The sequence below is a fragment of the Cherax quadricarinatus genome, chromosome 54 (genome assembly GCF_038502225.1).
Source record: "Cherax quadricarinatus isolate ZL_2023a chromosome 54, ASM3850222v1, whole genome shotgun sequence".
Classification (NCBI taxonomy): domain Eukaryota; kingdom Metazoa; phylum Arthropoda; class Malacostraca; order Decapoda; family Parastacidae; genus Cherax; species Cherax quadricarinatus.
This window is the reverse complement of record NC_091345.1, coordinates 11,683,843-11,706,461: the sequence shown is the minus strand read 5'-3', so window position 1 is coordinate 11,706,461 and position 22,619 is coordinate 11,683,843. Positions and strand designations below refer to the sequence as shown.

The 22,619-nt window shown below is 41.7% G+C and overlaps 1 long non-coding RNA gene across 1 annotated transcript in view; it reads left to right on the top strand.

Annotated features, from left to right (window-relative positions):
- Positions 1 to 22,619, top strand: part of LOC138854304 (uncharacterized) — a 355,113-nt gene that overhangs the window by 224,264 nt on the left and 108,230 nt on the right. The window contains exon 2 of the long non-coding RNA XR_011393502.1: positions 4,775 to 4,815. This is a non-coding gene — a long non-coding RNA (uncharacterized lncRNA). The remainder of the gene's footprint in view (positions 1 to 4,774; positions 4,816 to 22,619) is intronic.

Sequence of the window (22,619 nt, the reverse complement as noted above, 5' to 3'; positions counted from 1 at the left end):
AAGCCTCTCTCTCCAACGTTCGGGTTATTTGTGTATTGTTCCAAGTCACTGTAATGTTGTACCTTGTTCTCTGGTTTAGAAAGACGTAAGCAAACACTATAACATATTTATTAGAAAACGTTTCGGTCCTGGGACCTTGATCACTTCTAACATACAGAGGTAGAAAGACATTATATATATAGGCGGAGAGTGAGATGTGACGCACGTGACCTGAGGAAAGTCATAAGAACATAAGAATGGAGGAACACTGTAGAAGGCCTACTGGCCCATGCGAGGCAGGTCCTTATCAAAACAACCTCTGCCTATGATGAGGACCAGTAGACGATGAAATCATGTGACTCCTGTGTTGTTGGGTTGGTGCTGCTTAAATATCATGTATGCCAATGTTTTTGAAATTTTGTAGTTTCCAGTGTTGCGTTCTATAGTGTCGGTGACGGTGATTAGTGAGGCTTCTAGGCACCGTCGGCGTCTGAGGTCTGGTTCGGTGAGAACCAGTTGTGCCTCGTTCCAGTTCATCAAATGCCCCGTGGAGTCTCTGTGGAGGACACAGGCGTACCTTACATCGTCTCTGTTAGAGGCATTTCGATGCTCATTCAGGCGGACTGCAAGATCTCTGCCTGTCTCGCCTACATATTTCTTGGGACAGAACCCACAGGGGATAGTGTAGACGCCTGCTGTAGAAGTTAGAGGTGTGGGGCTGCGTTTAGTAGTGAGGTCTTTGATAGAGGATGTGTTTATGGTGGAAACGTTGATGTTACTCATAGCAAGTGCCCGGCGAGTATTCGTGGCAACATCGCCACATGGGAGTACTATGAACTGTTTTGGGGGCTGTTCCATGGGCGGTTTGTTGAGGATAGCTTGTGCCTTGAGTCTGCAATCTCGGATGAAGAAAGATGGGAACTGAAGACGTGTAAAGGCTTGTGTTATGTAAGTGCATTCTTCTTCTAGAAAACAAGGGCTGGAGATGCGTTAACCTAACAAAAAAAAAAAAACTACTCGTGATCGCCTTCAAAGTTTGAACCTTATTGTATCTTAGAAGAAGGCTGGTGTTTCATGGAGTGTGGCGGGCGCCATTTTTCCATTTTTTAATCTCGAAGTGATATAATAACAGTTTACATCATATAATTGAATTACGCTTCCTGAAAGAGGCTGCCCTTGATGCCTTGCGAGGGGCTCTTGATCCAGAGGACTGCTGGACTTATCTTCCCCTCGTATCGAATCGGAATACCTCCCATACGCAGGCGCTGCATTACCCCTTGCGGGTTTAGCGTTTTTCCTCCCTGATTAAGATTAGTTTTTTTTTTTTTTAGTGGCTGATGCGTCGTTTGAAATGGATTATTTTTTTCGGGTATTATCTTCGTGTAGGCAAATTCTGTGAAGCAACTGGGGAATGCATCATCTAGTCGACTTCAAACTTTTAGCGCTGATAAGAACATGAGAATGGAGGAGAACTGCACTAGGCCTACTGGCCCATACTAAGCAGGTCCTTCTCTAAATCAACCATTCCCACCCACATAAGAAATGAGGAACACCGCAGCAGGCCTACTGCCCCATACTAGGCAGATATTTCTAAATTAACCATTCCCACACACATAAGAAATGAGGAGCACTGCAGCAGGCCTACTGGTCCATATATATGTGTGTGTTCTCCTCAACTGGATCTCCACCTTAATATTAGTTTGTATAAGTTACGATGCGCCAATTTTATTAATCAAACTGGTTTGTGTGGAATAACTGGAGAAAGTCTGGTCTGGTCAGAAGTAAGTCACAGAGTTTGGCTTGACTGGGTTATCCTGGGTTAAACCTACATAATGTACTTTCATGTGCCCATAAGACCACTGTAAACTAAAATTGATATGTACGCAGACTTTGTAGATGAATGGTTCAGAGAACCGACATGTTGATAAATTAGACACATGTGCAACTCTTGGGTATCTTTATTGAGGAAACGTTTCGCCACATAGTGGCTTCATCAGTCCATACAAAGGAGAATCTTGAAGAACAGGAGGAGAATGAGGTAATCAGTCCCTCAACCTTGAGTCGATATGGTCAGCCCATCAATCTTGATGGACTGACCACATCGACTCAAGGTTGAGGGACTGATTACCTCATTCTCCTCCTGTTCTTCAAGATTCTCCTTTGTATGGACTGATGAAGCCACTATGTGGCGAAACGTTTCCTCAATAAAGATACCCAAGAGTTGCACATGTGTCTAATTTATCTACGCAGACTTTAAATAAAACTTACTTAAACTTTAGACGCTGGTCATTCATGCTGAGAGAAAAAATTGGATTGATTTTGGCCTGCCGATCCCAGTTTATTTTTTTTTAATGGAAGAAATTTTCCAAAATTAAACACTGCTTTTCATGGGATAGATGTTGAGTGGGCCATCCCAGTGTTTGCAACCTTTCAACGCTGATAACTTGATAATGCAACATCCGAACGTCTTCAAACTTAATGTGCTGACTGCCTCTTGGGTTTTCCCTCAGTGCTGCTGTATCTTAGTGGACAGTTTGAATTTGATTTGCCATTTTTTAACTGAAGAAATTGCGATGTTAATTTTCGTGTGATAACTTGTGAATGCCTCTTCAGATCGGCTTCAAATCTAAAATACTCTGCGGTGTTCCTAGGTCGTATATTGAGTCACAGGGGGCTAGGGTTATGCAATACAGGGATACCCCGAAGTACGTGTATTTAACTATGCCCTCCACTAAATTAATTTCTGTCATGTATCGACACCTTCCCTCCCTCCTCACACTCCTGCAACACCTACGTACTCAGTTATCAGCGTTGGGTGTCATCCCGCCAGGTCACCAACTGCACAAGGACCGGGCCGGGACAGTACCGGCGAACCTCGTCGAGTCGAATCGAGTGTCATCCACCAGTCAAGCAGAGATCACACCCAGTAGTTAGAGAACACGCAGTTGATCTGCAACTATGTGTCAACAACAATTTCCTCAACCGTTTTTCATTAGTTTTAATTGTCTTGATATCATGGGTATTTTTTTTTTTACACAGGGTTTGACAAGGTTAAGGATCCCTAGCTTTATTGACAAGCTATTTACAGGTTAAGGATTTCTAACTTTATTGGCAAGCTAAGAGCTGTTACCTACATCAGCTCATTTGAAAGCATTTTTATTGTTATGAGACATACAAGTAGGGAACAGGATGAAGTTGGAGCCATCTGTGGGCCAGCATTTTCATTTGATCAACTGACTTTATCTCGTTGACATCATTATGCTGTACGAATGTGTTCCATACTCGAGTCATCCTGGGTATGTATGATCTCAGATGGAGTGATGTTCTGGAGAAGGGTACAGCCAGAGTGAAGTTGCTGCTTTCTGCCCGTCTTGTGGCATAAAAGCTTGTTTCACGCTGTCCTCGAAGTGGATCCAAGTGTGGTATTTTGACAATATTGGCCTTGTACATAACAGTAAGGCCACCCACATCCCTCCTATGTTGAAGGCTCTGCTGAAATGACAGATCTATCCAGGATGGGTCCAGGCGAGAGATGAGACGTCTTGCTCTGTTCTCTACTCTGTCAAGCAGTCGCAGATGAGAGGGGGGGCAGGCAAACCAAGAATGTGGAGCATACTCAAGGTGTGAGCGTACTTGTGCCTCGTACAGGATCTTGTAACCCCTACTGTCAAGCAGATGCGAGATACGGCGAAGTGCTGTAAGCTTCCTGGCTGCCTTGTTTGCAAGATTTACAACATGGTTCTTCATGGTCAGTTTGGAGTCAAATTTCACCCCCCCCAAGGATATCAACTTCTTCTCCAGGTGCCAACACCCTCCCATTCATCCTTACTACTGCACCAGCATTACCATCATGGTGCCTAGAGGCCAACATCATTTGCGTTTTCTCAGGTGCAAATGTTACTTGCCATCTATTTCCCCAAGGTGATATAGCTCTTAGCTGGTGATTGATGTAGCTTAGAGCAGCTGGCATTTCTTCTCTTGGATAAGTGAATATCAGTGTACAGTCGTCTGCATATGCATGGGATTCTGGGATGAGATGAAGAAGGTCAGTGAAGTAGACATTCAATAACAATGGTCCTAGCACTCTTGCTTGTGGAACACTTGCCCCAATAGGATGTCTTGCTGATTCCGTTCCATTGAGAACTACCCTTAGAGATCTACCATGAAGGTAATCACTGAGGAGACATAGCGTAGAGCCTGCAATTCCTAGTGCTTGAAGTTTTGCTAAGAGGCCTTGGTGCCACACCCGGTCGAAAGCGCCAGCAATGTCCAGTGCTACCACACAGCTGACTTTGGATTCATCCAGTGACTGGTGCCAGTTAGTGGAGAGGTTTAACAACAGATCAGCAGCAGAGTAACCTTTCCTGAAGCCATATTGACGATCACAAAGTAGTGAGTGGTAGTCAAAAAACTCTGTCATTTGTCTTGAGATTATTGTCTCAAGGATCTTACCAGTGATTGACAGGAGTGACACTGGTCTGTAGTTTCTGATTTCTGCTGTGCTCTTCTTTTTGTGAACAGAGACTACATTTGCCTCTTGCCTCTCTCTCTCTCTCTCTCTCTCTCTCTCTCTCTCTCTCTCTCTCTCTCTCTCTCTCTCTCTCTCTCTCTCTCTCTCTCTCTCTCTCTCTCTCTCCGGAAGCAAGCATTTCAAAATACTAATGTTATAATTTTTACAAAATAATTGTTATTACCTGCTTAACCCATACAGGCTTGGGTCTTTACTAATAATAATAATAATAATGATAAAGATGTATTATGTTTTCTATAACACTGTTTTCTATTTTGTTGACAGACTCATAAGGGCCATTAGCAGGAGTCATCAGCAGATCGGTGGTGAGTAGTTAACTCTCCTTTCGTTCTTTCGTGTTTTTGGTGTTTGGTGGGAAAGTCAGCTGTTAGTGTTGGTACGATGTTCCCGAGTAAAAAAAAATAGCTACAAGTTTCAGAACAAGATGTTAATTGTTGCAGCGTTTCGCTCAGTGTAGAGCTTCATCTGAGTGAACGTCAAGCTCTAAGAGCGAGAGAGCGACGCGTTGTGATAAGAGAGCTTGATCTACGTCTCTTGTTTTTCCATTACTGTTAACAGTAAGTTGTACCCACTGTGGTGATACTGTTGTACCCACTGTGGCGATACTGTTGTACCCACTGTGGCGATACTGTTGTACCCACTGTGGCAATACTGTTGTACCCACTGTGGTGATACTGTTGTACCCACTGTGGTGATACTGTTGTACCCACTGTGGTGATACTGTTGTACCCACTGTGGTGATACTGTTGTACCCACTGTGGTGATACTGTTGTACCCACTGTGGTGATACTGTTGTACCCACTGTGATGATACTGTTGTACCCACTGTGGTGATACTGTTGTACCCACTGTGGTGATACTGTTGTACCCACTGTGGTGATACTGTTGTACCCACTGTGGTGATACTGTTGTACCCACTGTGGTGATACTGTTGTACCCACTGTGGCGATACTGTTGTACCCACTGTGGTGATACTGTTGTACCCACTGTGGTGATACTGTTGTACCCACTGTGGTGATACTGTTGTACCCACTGTGGTGATACTGTTGTACCCAATGTGGTGATACTGTTGTACCCACTGTGGCAATACTATTGCACCCACTGTGGTGATACTGTTGTACCCACTGTGGTGATACTGTTGTACCCACTGTGGTAATACTGTTGTACCCACTGTGGCGATACTGTTGTACCCACTGTGGTGATACTGTTGTACCCACTGTGACAATACTGTTGTACCCACTGTGGTGATACTGTTGTACCCACTGTGGTGATACTGTTGTACCCACTGTGGTGATACTGTTGTACCCACTGTGGTGATACTGTTGTACCCACTGTGGTGATACTGTTGTACCCACTGTGGTGATACTGTTGTACCCACTGTGGTGATACTGTTGTACCCACTGTGGCGATACTGTTGTACCCACTGTGGCGATACTGTTGTACCCACTTTGGTGATACTGTTGTACCCACTGTGGTGATACTGTTGTACCCACTGTGGTGATACTGTTGTACCCACTGTGATGATACTGTTGTACCCACTGTGGCAATACTGTTGTACCCACTGTGGTGATACTGTTGTACCCACTGTGGTGATACTGTTGTACCCACTGTGGTGATACTGTTGTACCCACTGTGGTGATACTGTTGTACCCACTTTGGTGATACTGTTGTACCCACTGTGGTGATACTGTTGTACCCACTGTGGTGATACTGTTGTACCCACTGTGATGATACTGTTGTACCCACTGTGGTGATACTGTTGTACCCACTGTGGTGATACTGTTGTACCCACTGTGGTGATACTGTTGTACCCACTGTGGTGATACTGTTGTACCCACTGTGGCGATACTGTTGTACCCACTGTGGCGATACTGTTGTACCCACTGTGGTGATACTGTTGTACCCACTGTGGTTATACTGTTGTACCCAGTGTGGTGATACTGTTGTACCCACTGTGGTTATACTGTTGTATCCACTGTGGTGATACTGTTGTACCCACTGTGGTTATACTGTTGTACCCACTGTGGTTATACTGTTGTACCCACTGTGGTGATACTGTTGTACCCACTGTGGTGATACTGTTGTACCCACTGTGGTTATACTGTTGTACCCAGTGTGGTGATACTGTTGTACCCACTGTGGTTATACTGTTGTATCCACTGTGGTGATACTGTTGTACCCACTGTGGTTATACTGTTGTACCCACTGTGGTTATACTGTTGTACCCACTGTGGTGATACTGTTGTACCCACTGTGGTTATACTGTTGTACCCACTGTGGTTATACTGTTGTACCCACTGTGGTTATACTGTTGTATCCACTGTGGTGATACTGTTGTACCCACTGTGGTTATACTGTTGTATCCACTGTGGTGATACTGTTGTACCCACTGTGGCGATACTGTTGTACCCACTGTGGTTATACTGTTGTACCCACTGTGATGGTATTGTTGTACCCACTGTGATGACACTGTTGTACTACTGTTATGGTACTGTTGTGCCCACTGTGACGATACTCTTGTACCCAGTTCATTATTGTTCATTATGATTGTTCATGATTGTTCATTATTTTTCATTATTCATCATTGTTGTTCATCATGATTGTTCAATATTTTTCTTTATTGTTTATTACTGTTTATCATTATTATTCATTTTTGTTCATTATTGGCCACCTTTATTGTTCATTATTGTTCATGGTTGTTCATGAAAATAGGCAAACCTAAATATGTTCAGCGTGATTTTAGGAACAAGGAAAAATTTCGAACGTTTTTAACTCGAAAGTTGACATATGTGCACCCAGACATGTGTGTGAGGCAGGTGCACCACCAGGTGTCTCATTGAAGGTGTGCACCACCAGGTGTCTCATTGAAGGTGTGCACCACCAGGTGTCTCATTCATTGAAGGTGGGCACCACCAGGTGTCTCATTCATTGAAGGTGTGCACCACCAGGTGTCTCATTCATTGAAGGTGTGCACCACCAGGTGTCTCATTCATTGAAGGTGTGCACCACCAGGTGTCTCATTCATTGAAGGTGTGCACCACCAGGTGTCTCATTCATTGAAGGTGTGCACCACCAGGTGTCTCATTCATTGAAGGTGTGCACCACCAGGTGTCTCATTCATTGAAGGTGTGCACCACCAGGTGTCTCATTCATTGAAGGTGTGCACCACCAGGTGTCTCATTCATTGAAGGTGTGCACCACCAGGTGTCTCATTCATTGAAGGTGTGCACCACCAGGTGTCTCATTCATTGAAGGTGTGCACCACCAGGTGTCTCATTCATTGAAGGTGTGCACCACCAGGTGTCTCATTCATTGAAGGTGTGCACCACCAGGTGTCTCATTCATTGAAGGTGTGCACCACCAGGTGTCTCATTCATTGAAGGTGTGCACCACCAGGTGTCTCATTCATTGAAGGTGTGCACCACCAGGTGTCTCATTCATTGAAGGTGTGCACCACCAGGTGTCTCATTCATTGAAGGTGTGCACCACCAGGTGTCTCATTCATTGAAGGTGCACCACCAGGTGTCTCATTCATTGAAGGTGTGCACCAGGTGTCTCATTCATTGAAGGTGTCGTATTGAAGGTGTGCACCACCAGGTGTCTCATTCATTGAAGGTGTGCACCACCAGGTGTCTCATTCATTGAAGGTGTGCACCACCAGGTGTCTCATTCATTGAAGGTGTGCACCACCAGGTGTCTCATTCATTGAAGGTGTGCACCACCAGGTGTCTCATTGAAGGTGTGCACCGCCAGGTGTCTCATTGAAGGTGTGCACCGCCAGGTGTCTCATTCATTGAAGGTGTGCACCACCAGGTGTCTCATTCATTGAAGGTGTGCACCACCAGGTGTCTCATTCATTGAAGGTGTGCACCACCAGGTGTCTCATTCATTGAAGGTGTGCACCACCAGGTGTCTCATTCATTGAAGGTGTGCACCACCAGGTGTCTCATTCATTGAAGGTGTGCACCACCAGGTGTCTCATTCATTGAAGGTGTGCACCACCAGGTGTCTCATTCATTGAAGGTGTGCACCACCAGGTGTCTCATTCATTGAAGGTGTGCACCACCAGGTGTTTTATTGAAGGTGTGCACCACCAGGTGTTTAATTGAAGGTGTGCACCACCAGGTGTTTTATTGAAGGTGTGCACCACCAGGTGTTTTATTGAAGGTGTGCACCACCAGGTGTTTAATTGAAGGTGTGCACCACCAGGTGTTTTATTGAAGGTGTGCACCACCAGGTGTCTCATTGAAGGTGTGCACCACCAGGTGTCTCATTCATTGAAGGTGTGCACCACCAGGTGTCTCATTGAAGGTGTGCACCACCAGGTGTCTCATTCATTGAAGGTGTGCACCACCAGGTGTCTCATTCATTGAAGGTGTGCACCACCAGGTGTCTCATTGAAGGTGTGCACCACCAGGTGTCTCATTGAAGGTGTGCACCACCAGGTGTCTCATTGAAGGTGTGCACCACCAGGTGTTTAATTGAAGGTGTGCACCACCAGGTGTTTAATTGAAGGTGTGCACCACCAGGTGTTTTATTGAAGGTGTGCACCACCAGGTGTTTAATTGAAGGTGTGCACCACCAGGTGTTTTATTGAAGGTGTGCACCACCAGGTGTAACAATACATCAGAGGTGGAATATACTTCATGGAATATACTTCATGGTATATACTTCTTGGAATATACTTCATATATACTTTTCCTATTATATACTTCATGGTATATACTTCTTAGTATATACTTCTTGGTATATACTTCTTAGTATATACTTCTTGGTATATACTTCATGGTATACACTTCTCGGTATATACTTCATGGTATATACTTCTTAGTATATACTTCTTGGTATATACTTCATGGTATATACTTCTTAGTATATACTTCTTGGTATATACTTCATGGTATACACTTCTCGGTATATACTTCATGGTATATACTTCTTAGTATATACTTCTTGGTGAAATTAAGACACATTTGCAACATCTGGGTAACTTTATTGTAGACGTTTCGCCATCCAGTGGCTTTATCAATACAAATTCTAGGACATAACTTGAAAACAGTAAGACTATATACAGAAGATGAGGTAATCAGTCCCTCAACCTAGGAGTAGGTGCGAAGAGCACCGTAGTCGTGGAGATACTTCTTGGTATATACTTCATGGTATATACTTCTTGGCATATAATTTATTATATATACTTCTTGGTATATTCATTATCAAGTCTTGAGTTTGAAGACTTAAGTCTGAAGTCTCTTAGCAGTCTCGCTTAACTATAAATCGATCTGTTACTAAGAAGTTTGAGCTGAAAGACTGAGATGGCTTGAAAGGTCAGCCAACTCAGCCAGACATCCTAGGTCTCCTTCACACCATAGAGTTAGCCATGTTTTAAGCCTCTGGGTAGCAGCACTTAGACATAACACAGGCCAGACTATATCAGGCATAAAGGCCAGATCATCTTAGATACAAGCCAGACCAGACCATCTTAGAAATAACCTAAGCCAGACTATCTCATATAATCCAAGCAAGACTTCATTATATATACAAGACATCGGAGACTATCTTCAATATACAAACTAGGGGAGGCTACCTTAGACATACAAGACAGGGGAGGCTACCTTAGACATACAAGACAGGGGAGGCTACCTTAGACATACAAGACAGGGGAGGCTACCTTAGACATACAAGACAGGGGAGGCTACCTTAGACATACAAGACAGGGGAGACTACCTTAGACATACAAGACAGGGGAGACTACCTTAGACATACAAGACAGGGGAGACTACCTTAGACATACAAGACAGGGGAGGCTACCTTAGACATACAAGACAGGGGAGACTACCTTAGACATACAAGACAGGGGAGGCTACCTTAGACATACAAGACAGGGGAGGCTACCTTAGACATACAAGACTGGGGCGGCTACCTTAGACATACAAGACAGGGGAGGCTACCTTAGACATACAAGACAGGGGAGGCTACCTTAGACATACAAGACAGGGGAGGCTACCTTAGACATACAAGACAGGGGAGGCTACCTTAGACATACAAGACAGGGAAGGCTACCTTAGACATACAAGACAGGGGAGGCTACCTTAGACATACAAGACAGGGGAGGCTACCTTAGACATACAAGACAGGGGAGACTAACTTATACATACAAGACAGGGGAGACTAACTTAGACATACAAGACAGGGGAGACTACCTCAAACATACAAGACAGGGGAAACTAACTTATACATACAAGACAGGGGAGACTAACTTAGACATACAAGACAGGGGAGACTAACTTAGACATACAAGACAGGGGAGACTACCTTAGACATACAAGACAGGGGAGGCTACCTTAGACATACAAGACAGGGGAGACTACCTTAGACATACAAGACAGGGGAGACTACCTCAAACATACAAGACAGGGGAGGCTACCTTAGACATACAAGACAGGGGAGGCTACCTTAGACATACAAGACAGGGGAGGCTACCTTAGACATACAAGACAGGGGAGACTACCTTAGACATACAAGACAGGGGAGACTACCTTAGACATACAAGACAGGGGGGGCTACCTTAGACATACAAGACAGGGGAGACTACCTTAGACATACAAGACAGGGGGGGCTACCTTAGATATACAAGACAGGGGAGACTAACTTAGACATACAAGACAGGGGAGACTAACTTAGACATACAAGACAGGGGAGACTACCTCAAACATACAAGACAGGGGAGGCTACCTTAGACATACAAGACAGGGGAGGCTACCTTAGACATTCAAGACAGGGGAGGCTACCTTAGACATACAAGACAGGGGAGACTAACTTAGACATACAAGACAGGGGAAACTAACTTAGACATACAAGACAGGGGAGACTAACTTAGACATACAAGACAGGGGAGACTGACTTAGACATACAAGACAGGGGAGACTAACTTAGACATACAAGACAGGGGAGACTAACTTAGACATACAAGACAGGGGAGACTAACTTAGACATACAAGACAGGGGAGACTAAGACATACAAGACAGGGGAGACTAACTTAGACATACAAGACAGGGGAGACTAACTTAGACATACAAGACAGGGGAGACTAACTTAGACATACAAGACAGGGGAGACTATCCAAGCTTAACCTCTTCCATCCCAAATCAGCCTCGACATTAGGGTTCGTTTGGGAGCAAGTTTAATGTCATGAATAAAATATGACTGAGGGAGAGGATCTCTCTCTCTCTCTCTCTCTCTGAAAGGAGGAGCGAGGGAGGCAGGGAAAAGAGGGAGAGAAGAGAGGAAAAAAGGGAGAAAGGCATGGGAAAGGAGGGAGGGGGGATGGAGAGAGAGAGAGAGAGAGAGGAAAAAAGAGAGAGGAGGGACACTCACTCACCTGCCACTCTGCAACAAGTGGTAGTGAAATCTTGATTTAAACTTAAAAGACGTATTCTGCTGGCACACTTAAATACCACTGGCACTTAAAATACATTGACACATTAAATACCACTGGCACACATTAACTACAACAGTAATAGCACAAGTTACCCAGAAGAAGTGTTTGTCAGTGAACAAAATCTATCGTGTATTACCGTCCTCCGTTTTCATTGGTGATTCTCTTTCTCTTTCTCCATAACATATTTATGTCGTGCCGAATAGGTAAAACTGGTCAGTTAGCAAGAACTCATTTAAAATTAAGTCCTTTCTAAAAATTTTCTCTTATTCGTTTAAATATATATTTTTTTTTTCATTCATGTTAATTTAAAAATTTATAATTTTGTACCAAAAGAACTTTACAAAACTTACCTAACCTTATTATAACAAGCGCAATTTAATTTAGCCTAAGCCAGCTAAATATATTATAGATAAATTTACAGTAATTTAATAATAAACAAACACAATGAAATATATTTTTTTCGTTATGTTCAGAATGACTTTTGCTAAATTATTGCATACATAATTTTTCGCTTGCCTTATTCGGCAAGAAGAGGTTTGCTATTTAAGCTAAAATCGCAAGTTTTACCTATTCGCCATATAATATATTTTTTTTTTTTTTTTTTTTTTTTTTTTTTTCAACAAGTCGGCCGTCTCCCACCGAGGCAGGGTGACCCAAAAAAGAAAGAAAATCCCCAAAAAGAAAATACTTTCATCATCATTCAACACTTTCACCACACTCGCACATTATCACTGTTTTTGCAGAGGTGCTCAGAATACAACAGTCTAGAAGCATAAACATATAAAGATACACAACATATCCCTCCAAACTGCCAATATCCCAAACCCCTCCTTTAAAGTGCAGGCATTGTACTTCCCATTTCCAGGACTCAAGTCCGACTATATGAAAATAACCGGTTTCCCTGAATCCCTTCACTAAATATTACCCTGCTCACACTCCAACAGATCGTCAGGTCCCAAGTACCATTCGTCTCCATTCACTCCTATCTAACACGCTCACGCACGCTTGCTGGAAGTCCAAGCCCCTTACCCACAAAACCTCCTTTACCCCCTCTCTCCAACCCTTTCGAGGACGACCCCTACCCCGCCTTCCTTCCCCTATAGATTTATATGCTTTCCATGTCATTCTACTGTGATCCATTCTCTCTAAATGACCAAACCACCTCAACAACCCCTCTTCTGCCCTCTGACTAATACTTTTATTAACTCCACACCTTCTCCTAATTTCCACACTCCGAATTTTCTGCATAATATTTACACCACACATTGCCCTTAAACAGGACATCTCCGCTGCCTCCAACCGTCTCCTCGCTGCTGCATTTACCACCCAAGCTTCACACCCATATAAGAGTGTTGGTACTACTATACTTTCATACATTCCCTTCTTTGCCTCCATAGATAACGTTTTTTGACTCCACATATACCTCAACGCACCACTCACCTTTTTTCCCTCATCAATTCTATGATTAACCTCATCCTTCATAAATCCATCCGCCGACACGTCAACTCCCAAGTATCTGAAAACATTCACTTCTTCCATACTCCTCCATAATATATATATATAATATATATATATATATATATATATATATATATATAATATAATATATATATATATTTCATACTCCTCCATAATATATATATATATATATATATATATATATATATATATATATATATATATATATATATATATATATATATAATATGAAAAGATGGGGTGGTAGGGAAAGTGGAATATTCAAACGGCTTCAGGAAGAAATCGAAATATTCATCCTTGAAGCTTTTTTATCCACTTTTCCGAGGCTGTGGGTCCCACAATTTACACCAGAGGTGGACCCCATTATATATATATATATATATATATATATATATATATATATATATATATATATATATATATATATATATATATATATATATATACAAAACAACCACTGTGAAAGAGTAGTGAAATTCCAAGCGCTTTCGTGAGTACTCACATTGTCAAGGAATTATGAAAGTAATACATCAAAGGAAGGCAATTAAAGGGCTTAGACCTCACAGTCAACTCCCACAACAAAGAAACACCTGACATTGGACAATACCGGACTCATAAGAAAAGAGGAACACTGCAGTAGGTCCGCTGGTCCAACTAGACAGGTCCTCACGACAACCCACTAAAAAAATATTCTACCCAAGAAATAAGATTTATTATTTGCCCAATGTATTATTAAACGCTAACCAAATTTTATTAATTATAAATGAATCTAATTTATACAAACCTAAGGAAATATTCATATTATTTTCAAAACTGCTTTTTATGAAACAAGATTCAATTATATTTCTGTCAACCATGGACTTGCTTGATACAACTTTCTCAACTTTTTGAAAATCAATTGGATGGTTAAAATCTCTCACATGAATAAATAGAGCATTGGAATCTTGTCCAGTTCTAATGCTATATTTATGTTGTTTTAACCTAAGTTCGAGACTTTTACCAGTTTTGACCGTAAAGCGCTTGGAATTTCACTACTCTTTCACAGTGGTTGTTTTGCATAATTTAAAATCACCTGTTTACTGTGATCTTATTGCATATATATATATATATATATATATATATATATATATATATATATATATATATATATATATATATATATATATATATATTAGTGGTTGGTGCAATTATATAATAAATGTATGGAAGAGGGTGAGGTACCTAGGGATTGGCAGAGAGCATGCATAGTTCCTTTGTATAAAGGCAAAGGGGACAAAAGAGAGTGCAAAAATTATAGGGGGATAAGTCTGTTGAGTATACCTGGTAAAGTGTATGGTAGAGTTATTATTGAAAGAATTAAGAGTAAGACGGAGAATAGGATAGCAGATGAACAAGGAGGCTTTAGGAAAGGTAGGGGGTGTGTGGACCAGGTGTTTACAGTGAAACATATAAGTGAACAATATTTAGATAAGGCTAAAGAGGTCTTTGTGGCATTTATGGATTTGGAAAAGGCGTATGACAGGGTGGATAGGGGGGCAATGTGGCAGATGTTGCAGGTGTATGGTGTAGGAGGTAGGTTACTGAAAGCAGTGAAGAGTTTTTACGAGGATAGTGAGGCTCAAGTTAGAGTATGTAGGAAAGAGGGAGATTATTTCCCAGTAAAAGTAGGCCTTAGACAAGGATGTGTGATGTCACCGTGGTTGTTTAATATATTTATAGATGGGGTTGTAAGAGAAGTAAATGCGAGGGTCTTGGCAAGAGGCGTGGAGTTAAAAGATAAAGAATCACACATAAAGTGGGAGTTGTCACAGTTGCTCTTTGCTGATGACACTGTGCTCTTGGGAGATTCTGAAGAGAAGTTGCAGAGATTGGTGGATGAATTTGGTAGGGTGTGCAAAAGAAGAAAATTAAAAGTGAATACAGGAAAGAGTAAGGTTATGAGGATAACAAAAAGATTAGGTGATGAAAGATTGGATATCAGATTGGAGGGAGAGAGTATGGAGGAGGTGAATGTATTCAGATATTTGGGAGTGGATGTGTCAGCGGATGGGTCTATGAAAGATGAGGTGAATCATAGAATTGATGAGGGGAAAAGGGTGAGTGGTGCACTTAGGAGTCTGTGGAGACAAAGAACTTTGTCCTTGGAGGCAAAGAGGGGAATTTATGAGAGTATAGTTTTACCAACGCTCTTATATGGGTGTGAAGCATGGGTGATGAATGTTGCAGCGAGGAGAAGGCTGGAGGCAGTGGAGATGTCATGTCTGAGGGCAATGTGTGGTGTGAATATAATGCAGAGAATTCGTAGTTTGGAAGTTAGGAGGAGGTGCGGGATTACCAAAACTGTTGTCCAGAGGGCTGAGGAAGGGTTGTTGAGGTGGTTGGGACATGTAGAGAGAATGGAGCGAAACAGAATGACTTCAAGAGTGTATCAGTCTGTAGTGGAAGGAAGGCGGGGTAGGGGTCGGCCTAGGAAAGGTTGGAGGGAGGGGGTAAAGGAGGTTTTGTGTGCGAGGGACTTGGACTTCCAGCAGGCATGCGTGAGCGTGTTTGATAGGAGTGAATGGAGACAAATGGTTTTTAATACTTGACGTGCTGTTGGAGTGTGAGCAAAGTAACATTTATGAAGGGGTTCAGGGAAACCGGCAGGCCGGACTTGAGTCCTGGAGATGGGAAGTACAGTGCCTGCACTCTGAAGGAGGGGTGTTAATGTTGCAGTTTAAAAACTGTAGTGTAAAGCACCCTTCTGGCAAGACAGTGATGGAGTCAATGATGGTGAAAGTTTTTCTTTTTCGGGCTACCCTGCCTTGGTGGGAATCGGCCAGTGTGATAAAAATATATATATATATATATATATATATATATATATTATATATATATATATATATATATATATATATATATATATATATATATATATATATATATATATATATATATATATATATATATACAGTAATATCTCTAATATTGTGTTCAAAGCACACAAACTTAGCTTATATTAAGTCTAGATATATCTCAGGAAAATTTTGAGGCGAGGCAAATTGAGATGAAGAAAGTATTTGATGTTTTAACTACGTTTATCTAACATCGTGAGACGAAGGTTTGAGTCTGCACCCGGATGACATGTTGAACGAGGTGACCTTTCTCGCATATACTCCTGGGAATATGCTTCCTTGGAATATACTACCTGGAATATACTCTGGAATATAAGTACTGGAATATCCCTATACTAACCTAATTGTGGTTGCAGGGGTCGATTTATAGCTCCTGGCCCTCCCTTTTCACTGGTCGCTACTAGGTCCACTGTGTGTGGTGTGTGTGGTGTGTGTGTGTGTGTGGTGTGTGTGTGGTGCGTGTGTGTGTGTGGTGCGTGTGTGTGTGTGGTGCGTGTGTGTGTGTGTGTGTGTGTGTGTGTATGTGTGTGTGTGTGTATGTGTGTGTTGTGAGATGCTGAGACAGGAAACTGGGAATTCCTCCCTTGGATTTCCCTAAACATTTCTAGTTATTCTTATCAGAATTAAACACCCCCACCCCCCAAAAAAGAACGTTCCCTTTTATGGGGAAATTATTACGGGTGGGGGGAACAGGACTTTTTTAATATACTTTTTTTTGGCTGCTGCTGTTGGTTGTGAGGGGAAGGTTGGAGAGAGGCGGGGAGCAGGCTGTCAGGGAGCCCGAGACTCAACTAGTGGTTGATGTAATTGGCAGTAACAGCCTTGAATAGGGGCAAACTAGCGATTGTTAGTGGTGGTTGATTGCCCTCTACCACACACGTGCCCTCGTTCACTCTCACGTGATCTTCCCCTCACCTTCTTTATAATACTCTCTCTCTCTCTCTCTCTCTCTCTCTCTCTCTCTCTCTCTCTCTCTCTCTCTCTCTCTCTCTCTATCTCTCTCTCTCTCTCTCTCTCTCCACTTTACTACCTCCATTACCTGCAAAGTTTCCTCCCCTCCTCCCTGTTTTCCCTCTTCCCGTTCTATATCTTTTTTTTTATCCCGTCTCTCCTCTCCTTGCTTTCGTGTCTCCCTCTCGCCTTTCTAACTCTACTATTTCTTCCCCTCTGCCTTGTCTCTCTTTCCCCTCCCTAACCCCTTGTTTTGTTTCTTTCTCCCTGGATTTCAACTTCCTCTTCACCACCACTGCACACTCTTCCTTCATATTGTTTCTTCAGCTGCTGGTTTTCCTTGATTTTCTTCCTGTTTCCTAAACACTGTGAAGGAAGACAAAGAAAACAATACAGTCTTTAGCATCCTTTATCTTAACCAGACCCACTAAACATCTGCAGTGTTTACTGTATATCCTGAACCCCTCCCCCCACCATCATAAGTGTTCATTGTATATGCTAGGAGACATTATATATATATATATATATATATATATATATATATATATATATATATATATATATATATATATATATATATATCCTAGCAGACTAATGTGCCAATACTAGGAGACTAAAGTGCCTCGTAATGATTATTTTAAGTTACAAAACTTCGTATATTCAAGGGAACGAAGATATTGTGAAAATACAGGATATATATACCAAGAGGTGTATGTCTCTCAGTGTATATATACACTGCGTGTGATTTAATCCCTCTATTGGGAAATTCTAAGTATTTTTGTTATGGTGAATAGGCTACGTGCAGTCTTAATGACTCGTGTAGTCGATAGGTTTCAAACTCTTATTAATCAACCAAGCTAGAATGAGATAATACAAATCCTCATAGATAATTTTAGTTTTAGTAATTATTAATGGGAAGTGTAGGAAGCAAGTGGTGAGAGTAAGTGTACAGTGCATATAGAGTGCACTCCACGTAAAAGTAAGTGCACGAGTACAGAGTAAATAGAGAGTGCACACCACATGAACAGACTGCATCACTTACCTTCCAACATTATATTCGATTCGATGTGCGTATTTTGCACCAAAATCAGGTGCATTTTTCACGATGTTTACAAAGCAGTTGGAAGATGGGAACTTTTAGAAATCAGCAAGTCTCGGAGTTGAGCTGGAGTCCAACACGTGAGATATCAGAGTCCTATTTTTTTCTTGTGTGTGTTTGTGTGTTTTTTGCAACCTGATTGAATGATTATTCTAATGAGTGTGTTGCAATCGAGTTGATTTTGTGTCATATCTGCTATTGCGTGTGTTGTTGCTGGTGCAGATGTTGGTGTTACTGCTGTTGCATCATGTGTTGCTGTTGCTATTATGTGTATTGTTGTTGCTACTGCTGCTGCTGCTACTTGAGTTTCTTTTGCTGTTGCTACTGCTACCTGCACTTCTGCTGCTGCTGCAGTAATTACTGAGGATGCTTCCTGCATGTTAATACAAGTAATGCCCTGGCGCTCCTGTCCTAGCACAATGCTGAAAACCAGCTGTGCTAAGCGATATAAAAGCTCAGTCCTAGCAGACTATGATGTGTCAGTCCTAGAAGACGAAAGTGTCAGGCCTGGGAGTTTAATGTACCAATCATAGGAGACTAAAATGCCAGTCCTAGGAGATTAAAATGTCAATCCTAGGAGACTAATATACCAATACTAGGAGACTAATGTGCCAGTTCTAGAAGAGTAAAGTGCCAATCCTAGCAGATTAATGCACCAATCCTAGCAGATTAATGTACCAGTCGTAGAAAACTAATGTACCAATCCTAGAAGACTAATGAGATCATACTAGGATATTCTGATATATCAAGAATAGTTCGCTATGTTGTATCCTAGCCATGTATGGGAGGGAACCCGTACACTCCATCTGAGGGAGAGGAGGAGCAGGCCTTCAACAAGTGTATAAATTAGTGTGACAACGTTGTGTCAACATTGTATTAAGAACACGTGTTGATGCGTGGTGCCACGTGTTGTGGAGTGTTGCCACGTGCACCAGGGAGGGAGGGAGGAGGGTAAAGGAGAGAAGAGAGGGGAAGGAGTAGAAGATGGGAAAGAAAAAACTGACAGAAAAGCAGTGTAATATGTAAATATATATATATATATATATATATATATATATATATATATATATATATATATATATATATTGTCGTTCCGAATAGGCAAAATTGCTCATTTAGCAAGAACTCATTTAAAATTAAGTCCTTTCTAAAAAGTTTTCTTATACGTTTAGAGATATATTTTTCATTTATGTTAATGTAAAAATTAATAATTTTGTACCAAAAGAGCCTTAGAAAACTTACCTAACCTTTAACAAGCGCAGTTTAATTTAGCCTAATCCAACTAAATATATTTCAGATAAGCTTACAATAATTTAATAATAAACAAACTCAATGAAATAAAAAAAATTCGTTAGGTTCAGAATGATTTTTGCAAAATTATTGCATACACAAATTTTCGTTGCCTTATTCGTCAAGAAGAGCGGAGCTATTTAAGTCAAAATCGCAAGTTTTACCTATTTGTGTGTTTATGTTGAATTTGTACTGGTAATTTGTCGGCCATGTTGGACGTGAAGCAGCACTGACAACCACGTACACGTTCCATCCTCCTCAGTCTCTTCGATGGTCACTGAATGAGACACTCGTTGGGAATCTAGTGAGGAAACGTTTCGCCAGTCATTGGCAGGCGAAAACGTTTCCTCGATGGAGATTCCCAAATGTGACACAAGTGTCTCATTCTTCAACTTGTCGGTTTTCAAAACCGTTGTGGTCACGATGTTTACTGTTTGTCCTGTTGTTATATGTACCTTCCTATTCTATGCTGTCTTTACTCTTTCTCTTATTATTCATGTCTATACTTACCATTCTTCTCTGTTTCTTATGATTCTTTGTACTTGCTCTCTTCTTATTCTTCTCTGTGTTTGCATTTCTTATTCTTTTCTATGGTAATATTTCTTCTCTTTCTATGTACTTGCTTTTTTTCTTACTTTTGTCTGCACTTCCATTTCTTCTTATCCTTGTTTGTTCTCACATTTCTCCTGACTTTTCTGTGTTCCTAAATTCCATCTTCTTCGTCTTGTGTTTACTTACTCGTCAGCGTCTGACAGTGCTGGCATCAGTGGCCGCTGTCAGTCCAGCCTCCTTGATTTCTTTAACTTTTATAATTAAAAACAAACTCTGACTGCCGCTTGTGTTGATTGACTGACCTAGAGCTGCTGTGACTGACCTCCGCTCCAAGTAACCACTTGACTGACCTCCGCTACAAGCAGCCACTTGAGTGACCTCCGCTCCAAGTAACTACTTGACTTACCTCCGCTACAAGCAACCACTTGACTAGCAGCTCAAGTAACCACTTAAGTGGAATCATTAGATTCAACACTTATGATATTTAGTATAAGATCACCTGAGTCAATTTTTTTATTGAATTCTAAATATAGAAATACAAATATAATAATAATAATAATAATAATAATATCCTATTAACTAACTTTCAGAACACTGGTGACTTGACCTGACCTCTGCCTCCTCCTTGCCTCACGACCTGTCTTCTGTATTTTCTTTGCCTTCCCTGTCTTCTGGCTTGCATCTTTCTGGCTTCCTGGCTTGGGCCAGTAGGTCTACATTGGTTCTTCTCTGCCTCCTGTGGGACAGGTGTTACTCTCTTAAGTTGTACTACTACTACTGCCACCACTACTACCACTTCCACTACCACCACTACTACCACTTCCACTACCACCACTACTACCACTTCCACTACCACCACTACTACCACTTCCACTACCACCACTACTATATATATATATATATATATATATATATATATATATATATATATATATATATATATATATATATATATATATATATATATATATATATATACAGAGGTATACTTATCTCATGTATAGTTACCCACATCTGAAAGTTTGCTGCTGTGTAGGATACACTGTATACCTTTGCAGTTCGGTGTGTATGTACACTGTGAGGTGCCACTCAGTGTATGTGCTTGTTTTGAATGTTGTTGTGACCAGTGTTGTTCATTGTCACTGCTACCTCAGAGTAGTGTTTGGTAACACTGTTGGCACTAGTGTTCTTCAGAGCTCTAAGCTCTACACAGAGCCCCTCAAGGAAGGTTCCTTGATGTTGGTGAGGGGCTCTTGATTTAGGGAATTGGATCTGTGCTCCAGTTCCCCGAATTAAGCCTGAATGCCTTCCACATCCCCCCCCCAGGCGCTGTATAATCCTCCGGGTTTAGCGCTTCCCCCTTGATTATAATAATAATAATAATCTACACAGAGCGACACGTGTTTAAATAATTGATTGTTCTGAACATACTGTCTTGTTTGCTGTTTCTTCCCTGAAGATGTTTGCTTGAACGCACGAAAGCGCTCAGAGGTCCTCTGTGTTCTTTTTTTGACAATATTTTCTTTTTCTCTTGTAGTCGTGTGTTTTAATACACTTTCTGGTTGGACTATAGCTCCTGGGCTGTAGTTTCTGGATTACAGTTTATCCCCCTGATGGGATTTAATCGCCTGGTCTCCCAGCATCGATCGCAACATATCGCGCGATAGGTATTAATCGACTGATCATCATATGGCCACTGCAGCCTATCGCTTGATCATTGTGCGTCGTATGAGCGCGATACGAACAGACCGTTCCTGCGGAAGTGTGAACGAACGTATAGTTTTACGTCTGGCAGAGTGTCCCCCCCGCTGCCAGACGTAACCTTTCCCTTGTACATAATGCAGTTATGCTTAGTAAACTGCACGTTAACTTATGTAAGTGTAAAGTAACCTGATGGAAAAAAAAAATTTTTTTCTTGTCGTTGTGTTGTATTAAGGCGTTCAACAACAGACGAACGTACGTGTGTTAGTGAACGGAGTGTGTGGAGGCGGAGTTACCGTTGTTGTCACACGTTCTACTTCCGGTTAATAACTCACAAAACAATGATAGATTTTTTTTGCTTAATAATTTAAAGTGAATTTGTTTTCATTGACCCGTCAAGGGAGGCTCCTTGATGCTGGTGAGAGGCTCTTGATCTAGGGAATTGGATCCGTGCTCCAGTCCCCTGAATTAAGCCTGAATACCTTCTATCCCCTCTCCCCCAGCATGCGCTGTATAACCCCTAGGGGTTTAGCGCTCTCCATAATGTTTGGTTTTCATTAAAATAGTTAGAATTTCTTTATTTTTTTAGAACATGTGTGAGCGTAGAAGAGCTGGTGGTTTACGTGGTCAACAACTGTGAACCCAGGTTCACACTTGAACTGGAAGACTGTGGTAAGGTTCTCTTCCTCGACACACTTCTGCAGG